We start from the raw sequence: 8,691 nt of genomic DNA on the forward strand, positions 1-8,691 counted from the left end.
GATCGGCACAAGAAATTTCGGCGGAACCCCATATTTGGGTGGGGCAGGGCCCCTTTTCGATTTTCGGCTTTCGTAGTAAAAATCGGCCTTTTGATTTGAAGATTGACTTATTGTTGTCGACTATCGTTATCATTCGTCCTTATTTGCGTAAAGATACTTCAATTGTGGGTCGAGGATCCCTATGTGTGTGGGGTCCCCAGTGGCGGATTTAGAAGGTAAAACCTGAGGGAGGCCTACCCCAGGCTATGATACTATATCATGAGTTTACTATAAACTTTCAAGAATATATAAATAATAGCTTCAATTATTTTTGGCACTAAAAAAACTGGGAGTTGCTCCCCCGGCCCCGGACTACATCCGCCACTGGGGTCCCCCTCACAGGTGTGATACATGTTGCTCCTTCATTTTGACGAGCTGAATTCAAATATGTCATTAAAAGGTTTTTGAGGAGCACAGGTGCGGCACAGGTCTCTACCTAGTTTCTGGGATGCCGAATCACAAGTTGAAAGACAACTGAAGGGCTTGAAATAGAACTGAAGGGCTGAAGTTTGGCAGAATTCGTGCTTACTTTATGTATTGTATGTTTTACAGAAATGAAACTGATCGAAAAAGTGTTCCGCGCAAATACTTTTGCAGCACCAACTACATTCCAGGAGTGTTATATCTTCGCACTCATCATATATCATAAAGTATAGGGCTCCTTCGTGGTTAAGCGGTTAGCGTGCGCGCCTTTGACGTGGGAGAGTCGGGTTCGATTCCCGGCGGGAGCTCATGTGTGTTCGGTTCCCGGTTCCACGTTAATCAGTAGGTCCACGACTCATATAGCCTCGCTGCTGAACGGGACGTTAAACTCAAAATCATGATAGTGTCGTTTAAGGAAAATGAGAAACTCACTGGATTAACAAATTCTGGTGGCCTCGCATCTACATATCCGGATTTATACCGACTATATTTGAACACATCATGATACCTTGGCGATGATAGTTGTTCATAAACTAGCGATTACAATTTTATAATGTTGTTACGTTGTGAAGTTGTATATGAATTTGGTGTGAAATTACGGAATCTCTCATTTTCCGTACAAAATTCTTCCATATTCTAAAGCCGCAAATATCCAGTGGTTGTACAGCCCAAGTTGCTCCCGGAAGTATCCAGTTGTTTTTTCGTCCGGAATGTGTCGCTGCGTCTCTTTCTCGTTAAAAGATGATCATGAATCTACGAGCAAAACACTTTTGTCCCCTATGTTAGGAACGAAAACGTCATGGATTCACTCCTCCAAATGCAGCTTACCCATCTTTCCAGATTTTGATGTAGAAGCCTTAACATTTGGGGGCTGGAATAAAGTTTTCTTGACCTGTGCTCCAAATTTTCCTGTCGGCTCTGGGAATACAATCCATAATTGCCCAACTAATTTTCTACTGGCAGACATAAGGGGTATTATTGTATAGTTATGAGATAAGGCATTTTTGGATTGTGGAGAAGCTTCTACTTTTTTCCCCCACCTTGTATGCCTAACATACGATTATAGTGCACTTTTATTGCAAAAACACTTTGATCGGAATTGTAAGTATTGTCTATATCGAATTCCGGTAACGTATCCCTGACTTCTAGCTGGAAAGATATGGCCAAAGTTTGTTGTGAAGTGTCAACGTCTGCTCGCAACACGAATTTTGTTACTTCTCGCTACACAATATTATGTTCCCGATTAAAGGTGGTGCATCAACTTTTGGGACCCTTAAAGTTTTCAAGATTAATTTTTTTCGCTTTTTCAGTTGCCCATTTCCGAACATTCATGTCATGTACAGGCATGAAATCTCTTTTGGCTTCAATCCATACAGTAAGCACTGATTCTGCCAAACTTCTATTTCAAGCCCTTCAGTTCTCTTTCAACTTGTGATTCAGCATCCCAGAAACTAGGTAGAGACCTGTGCCGCACATATGCTCCACAAAGAAGTTTTAATTACATATTTGAATTCAGCTCGTCAAAATGAAGCGGGAACATTTATCACATTTGTGAGGCGGACCCCCCTACACACATAGGGATCCCTGATCTACAATTGTAGTATCTTTATGCAAATGAAGACGAATGATAACCATTGTCGACAACAATAAGTCAATTTTCAAATAAAAAGGCCGATTTTTACTACGAAAGCCGAAAATCGCAAATGGGGCACTGCCCCACCTAAATATCGGGTTCCGCCGAAATTTGTTGTGCCGATCTTTATTCTATGAGCCTCCCTAACGATCTGCACAAACATTTTTGAAATCTGAGATTTACACTTCGGACACCCTCCTTGTAAGCATGAGATTATTTGTGCTAGGGGTCAAGTACAGTCTTGTTCAAAAAATTGTGTCCACCCAGTTTGCTTTAGATTGCTACTGTATATTTTTAGCAAACCATACGAAGGAAATTCTGATGCTTTATCTCTAAATAAAGACATGAATTCGCCAAGAACATCCACATTTCTTTGATTTAAATCTAATTATAGGTAAGAGTACAGAGCTTCTCAAAGAATGTTAAGTGGCTAGTTTTTTCAAAACATGACTGTACATAGCCATGTATTGATATTAAGATATAACAATTTAAGTGTCTTCTAATTAGCATCAGGAACAAGGTACCATTCGTTAACAAGCGGATCATTTTGGGGTGGATTGAATTATTCAGAACATCTTATTAATGAGATTTGGAAGTATAGAAACTTTTGTATTAGCCTATAGCCTATAGTTTTTTCATAAATTTTCTAAATATGTACTTTGTACCATACGTGTAAAACTGGCGAGCTCGGCACTTACTCTCAGCCGGACTCAGGCTTAATAATTGAGCGCGAGCCCAAGTGAGCCCGAACCCCATTGAAATAAGTGAGTGCGAGCTCAGTTGAGACAGGTGAGCGTGAGCCCAGTTAAAGAAGTAAGCGCGAGCCCGAGCGAACCCAGCGCAAAATGGCCATCTATGCCTTGTATATACAAAACAGCATGGTTCGCCTATTTTGCTTCTTTTTAACAACATTCACTCTTTTAACTTTTTTCTTATTATTTGAGTTTTGCTAAATTACATTCTTTTATAGAAAAAAATAAAAAAATAGGTCTATGAAAAGAGAAATGCGTGGGAATGAACATCAAATAATTTATTCGTTATGGTCCGTTTCCAAACCACTGACTCAGGAAATCATGCGTTGCTTCAATATTCTTAATAAATTGTGCCTCTAGCAGTTTTTCTAAAAACAACAAGTTCACTTTTTTGTCTCTTATAATTTATGTTCATCTATAGAATTTTTTTATAATTATATAGTTTTTCACCCAGGAAATAAAGGTTTTTTTTTTTTTTTTTAAATCTTACTCCAATATTCTATATAAATACTTGTCTCATAAATCACTGTATTTTGCTTTCACATATTTCTATTTCCTTCATTCTTTGTACTGTTTTTTTTCCTTATCCTCTCTATAGTAATTATTCGAGACTTATTTGTATGCAGTCTTCCTTCATTAATACTGAACTTATTATCAAAAACAGTGTTTCCGTTATCCAGTATTTCCTTCAGAAAAAAAATGTTCCGGAAGGGCACACTTAGTAATCCGGGGCAATCACTGGTGGTACTATTCTATTTATTATTATATTCTAGATGTATTATTTTGGTCTCCTCCGGGAGGGAGGGTACTCTCAGAGCTTCGGGGAGGCAGTGCCCCTCAAAAAAACATATCTGGAAGAAACACTGCCATTATCTTATTTTCTGTTTGTCAGTTAGAATCAAATCTTGAAACTTAAATTTCACATTCCTCCATATTAAATATAGTTCTGAATTTTCTGCAGATGTGTAAACCTGATTACAATAATGTATTTTTCTGGTTCGATCGCAGCTTCTTCAATTGGAATTTGTAGTGGAAATCATCGTGTGCGTGGTATTTCTGAGTGTTCTTCCTTTACCTCCCAGTTTCGTCATTCTAGCATCATCATCGTGTCCCTTATCCTCGGTGCCTAGGCGTGAGATGTTAATCCTCAGACTACCACCGGGAGTACTTTGTGCCCACCACAGCATATATTTTTTGCAATTACTCTTTTAATAGTTTTTATTAAAATTGTAAGAAAATATGTTATTGCTCAAAATTTTTAGCTGAATCGAATAACTTACGGTGGTGGTTGAAATTGAATGTTAATGTGTCTCATAAAATTTGCTGTTTTAAGTTGGTGGGCACAAAGTACCCCCATCCCCTCGTTGGTAGGAGGTGTGTCTGACATTTAGAAGTGTCTCTCCCAGATGGCAGTATAAGAAATAGCTATATCCCGCCTTTTCTGAATTTAAATAGAGGATCTGCCCATATGTATCTTCATCCTATTAAACCGATGAAGCCAATAAAACAACAGAGCATCGGCACGTCTGATTGGCTACTCTCGTTTCTGCCATCGTCTGATTGGCTACTTTCGTTTCCGCCATGATTGTTGGCTCAAAACACTGCGATCCTATTGGGCGGAGTGGGTAGAGTAGGGGTGGCGAAACTGTGACGTATGGCTTCAAGATTTTGTTGTGAAGGCAGATCCTCTATTTTATAAGATCCTTGAGTACTACCCTGTATACTGTTCACTTCAGCCTCTGTAGATTTTTGGGGGAGTTTCTAATTTGTGTCTTTTGTGAGGTATATTTAACCTTAACAAAATGACCCCCTATTAGTAGTTCGCGTTATAAAAATACCTAACTAGTGAGAGAGTTAAACTAAGAAAAATATTCGAATAATTTTCATTCTATATTATCATTTTACACTCAAATTAATTTACTGATTATATATGTATAGTTAAGATTTCGTTGGTGTGTAGGCAACGTCAGTTAATTGAGCATTATTTTATAGAATGCGAAGTGGTTCAATGTTTGTTCAAAACTTTTATGATACATCCTTAATGGAAAAATTAGAAAGTATTCCCTTCAACAAATTTATTACAGGATAATGAATGAAAATGAGAAACTAATGATTTTATAAAATGCACTTAAAACATGAAAATTCTTTTGGCGTAGTAAAAATAAAGAAATGAAAATAAGTTTTAAAACGTTGGACGTTCTTCTTAAATTGATGGACAAAGTATTGATACATAAAATATTCAATCTCTTTTAATGTTTTTATTCTTGGTCGCGTTTCTTTATTTCACTCCATCAAAAGAACTTTCCTCGTTTCCTCCTTAGTGTATTTTATTGAAGCACAGTTTTTATTTTATTTTTTAAAAATAGGTATTATTTAATTTTTCATTGTTAATAATATATTAGTTTTAATTGACTTCGGTCATATTCAGTTGTCCATTTTTAAAGGCCAAGTTGAGTTAGGATCCTTGTTGTTTTCGTTCCTTGCCAAGTATTCAAATAATACAACTAAGTACAAAAATGTACTTCAAGATCTCAATCTTAATTTGATTCTGCATGGAATATTATTTTTCTTGGTTCATTTTTAAAAAATCTACTTTACAAAAAATTCCTTTTTTTATTTAACCCCATCTGTCTGGTTTGCGAACAAAAATTCATTTATCTATTTACCCTGTCTCTCTGGTTTACCAACCAAAACTCATTTATATATTTACCCTGTCTGTCTGCTATACCAAACAAAACTCCTTCATATATTTACCCTGTCTGCCTGGTATACCAACCAAAACTCCTTCTATATTTACCTTGTCTGTCTGCTATACCAACCAAAACTCCTTCATACGTTTATCCTGTCTGTCTGGTATACCAACCAAAACTCCTTCATATATTTACCCTGTCTGTCTGGTATACCAACCAAAACTGCTTTATATATTTACTCTGTCTGTCTAACATACCAACCAAAACTCCGTTATAGATTTACTCTGTCTCTTGGTCTACCAGCCAAAACTCTTTTATATATTTATCCTACCTGTCAGATTCACAAATTAGAATTCCTTTATGTATTTACCCCCTCTATATAGTTTACCAATCAAAACTCCGTTGTCCGATATAATAACCAAAACTCGTTTATATATTTACCCTGTCTGTCTAATATACCAACCAAAACTCTTTCGTATATTTACTTTGCCTGTCTGGTTTATCAACCAAAACTCCTTTATATATTTACCTTATTTCTCTGGTTTATCAATCAAGACTCTTTTATATTTTTACGTTATCTATCTGGTACACAAACCAAACCTCCTTTATATATTTATGTTGTCTGCCTGGTATACCAACCAAACCTGCTTTATATACTATATTTACCCTGTCTGTCTAATATATCAATCAAAACTCCTCATATATTTACTCTGTCTGTCTGATTTATCAACCAAGACTCCTTTATATATTTACCCTGTCTGTCTGGTTTATCGACCAAAACTCCTTTCCATATTTACGTTATATGTCTGGTTTATTAACCAAAATTCCTTTATATATTTACCCTATCTGTCCGTGCGTCCGTCCATTCGAGAGACAAAAATCTTAAAGAATACTTGATGGTTCATCATCAGTTTTGGCCAGGATGTGGAATTGACCTCGCTGATGAAAGTGAAATTCAAACCGGGAGTGCTAGAGATAAACCATTTACGGTTTTAACGTAGATCGCAATGAAGTAAAACCGGCAAGCGATTTCCAACAATCGATTAAGTGCCCAAAGAGTATAATTAGTGTCCATCCTTAATTCCTTACTAAAATCGGAAGGGATAAAAATTTGTTACACTTCCGGTTTGATTATTGATCTTTATAAAGGAAAGTTGGTAACAGATAGCAAAAAGTTTTTTTTTTAAATCAATTTAGTGTTCTAAGAATATGTATGATTAACCTTTTCGCTTACGATCTCGTCTTTGGTACGAGCGATCCCGACTTCGATTCTCGGTGGACACTCAGTCGAAAAAGTGTAAAAGTTCCTTCATGCCAGCTATCCTGAGTGAGGGTTTGCTTATTCGCACCAGGCAAGTGCCAGAATGTTACCTAACATACAGGTCCCAGGCCACTTCCTTCTCCAAGAATTTCTTTCTTCCCTTTCTCCGGATAATGCGATTACCGAGAGTTGTTATTCCTCATACGTGACGGGATAAAATGGCCATAGATGCCGAGAGCTCAAGAAACTAATTTCTAATCATAATCTTAACCTCTTAACTTTTTATTCACACCGGAAATGGCAGAAATCAACCACTTCCGGCCGTGACATTTATCACTATAGATTAAAAACGGTAGAGGATAGGAAAAAGCGGTTTTCTATACTCAATTAACCGTTCCAAGAATATATTCAATCTGCACTCTAAACTCTCTACTAAAACCGGAAGTCTCTATATTACCACTTCCGGAAGTCTCTCTATTACATTAATTGAGAAAATACCATGTCATATAAACCAGGTGGTGTACTGATAGTTAGTATAATATAGGCTTATGTTTAGAACTTTTTGACGTCACACGTTACTACTGCTAGTATATTGTATTACCTGTAAAGTGAGTACAAAAATAAATCACCAAATAGAAGTAAGTAGACAGGAGAAAGCTGATATGTAAATTAAGAATGAACTCCCAACAGCGAAATAAACAATGACATTTGAGACATGCAACTTCGACGTGTTTTCCCTTCCCAGTTGATTTATACAGCAACGGTATGTGAAAAGCTTGCACCACAAGATTAGAAAATTGTTTTCCGCACAGTTACTTCGCCCAGTGCATAACCCTGAAATCGTGATACGTATGTAAATATTTACATTGAAATACTAGTGATAAAAAAAAAACTAAGTTAATTAACTAGCACAGTGGATTAAAAAATGTTTGGGGTCACGTCCCTTTTAAAATAATAATAATAAGACGAACAAGAAGAAGAAGGTGATTATTATGATGGTCAAGAAGACAGAGACCAGTCCCGATGAATTAACCGTAAATATTTTTCAGTTTCTTGAAGCGAACGAAATTAAGGATTTATAATTCGACTTACTATATCAGTATATACGTATACGACATGTGTTCGTTCATTCCATATTTTTTAATAAAATTTACCCGATCTTTATGGAATTTTGGCTGGCATCGTCCTTCAGGTTTGTGAAATAAAGTTTGTTGTGTTTTGTAATCCGTCATGAGTATGGTATGGTGGTGTAATATGGTAAAATAGACTTCCTATCTACGTAATATAAAGAGGACGGTGTCTTGGTGATAGATGACGAAACAAAATTTCAGGTTATCTCTCTTCGAAAAATAAAATCTGTTTATCCTGGGAGAACTTTATCTCGTTTCGAATCTCGTCATAAAACTTCTGTCTCATATACAAGTTCTATTTGGTGTGAAATTGTCCCTAGTTTGGTCCTTAAACCTTTGAGTTTATAGTGAACAACATCGTGTTACTGGGTTTTGTCAGGATTCTCCTATTTCCTCCCACATTCCCACTCCGCTCTTTTTTCGTAAACAAGCACTTTCATTATCATCCGTTTCCTGAAACCTACAGGACATATTAACTTAAAAATTTAATTTAATTGTTCATAATATAATAAACAATAATTTTTTCAATGGTAATCTTGATTTTATATATATATATATATATATATATATATATATATATATATATGCTAGTCTTTGGCTAGCTGGCTGCTCTGTCCCAGACTTCCGCAAGTAGTAATCGCGTCACTTTAGGAAACTTTTTGGCCCCTGGGTTCCTGCCTCAGGGCCCATGGTCCCTGGCCGGGGTCAATGACCTAGGGGGTACATAGGACCAACCCCCTCTAAATTTTGGAAGGGGTACCAT

At 36.5% G+C, this 8,691-nt stretch overlaps 1 protein-coding gene across 1 annotated transcript in view; it reads left to right on the forward strand.

The window, feature by feature from the left end:
- Positions 1 to 8,691, forward strand: part of LOC145684027 (uncharacterized) — a 157,613-nt gene that overhangs the window by 56,115 nt on the left and 92,807 nt on the right. The window lies entirely within an intron of this gene.

This window comes from Thermobia domestica, chromosome 4 (genome assembly GCF_964235325.1).
Source record: "Thermobia domestica chromosome 4, izTheDome1.hap1.1, whole genome shotgun sequence".
NCBI lineage: Eukaryota > Metazoa > Arthropoda > Insecta > Zygentoma > Lepismatidae > Thermobia > Thermobia domestica.